Raw genomic sequence first — 681 nt, 5'->3', positions numbered from 1 at the left:
ACCGTGTTTTAGTTTTCTTCGGATTTGATTTTGCCTATTTTTTCTCTCTATTTTTCTTTCTCTTATTTTGATTTTTGATCTGTCAGCCTCCTCTTTTTTTCTCTCTTTCTTTTCTTTTTCTTTCTTGATGCGTATATATCTCTTCTATATTTTTGTTTTTTTCCTAGCTGATTTAAGTCTCATTACGAAGTTGTATTTTATCTGCTGTCGTGGAGTTAAGCGCATGAAATGGTACAGTTAGGAGCATAATTATAGCTAAACAAATACCCATGCTTATAGATAAACCTCTAATTTCACACAAACTCAAACCAAAATAATAAACAAGAGTCGAATAAAAAAAAAATAGGATTAACATTATTTTTTTATATAGTCATTTATGACGTATGTCTAAATACCACCAGATAATCCTCTTTCTTAAACCTATTTATTTTGCGTTTTTTCCCCTCTTTTTTCTCCATTTATGGTACGAAATATCACATGGAAGAAGCACCAGCCAAAACATAAGGCCAAATGGCTTCGGTTTAAGTTAACTCATGAAAGTCATGTACATAAATCTATTTTCTTTTTTCCCCTCACTATTTCCCCGTTTTCGAGTTATGGGGGTGGGGGGTAGGAGACGCAGGGCCAGTTTGCGCCCCTTTTTTCAGAATCTCGAATAGTTATCTACTACAAAATAGATAT

This window comes from Penaeus monodon, chromosome 20, assembly GCF_015228065.2.
Source record: "Penaeus monodon isolate SGIC_2016 chromosome 20, NSTDA_Pmon_1, whole genome shotgun sequence".
In the NCBI taxonomy this organism is placed as follows: Eukaryota; Metazoa; Arthropoda; class Malacostraca; order Decapoda; family Penaeidae; genus Penaeus; species Penaeus monodon.
This window is presented reverse-complemented; position numbering follows the sequence as displayed.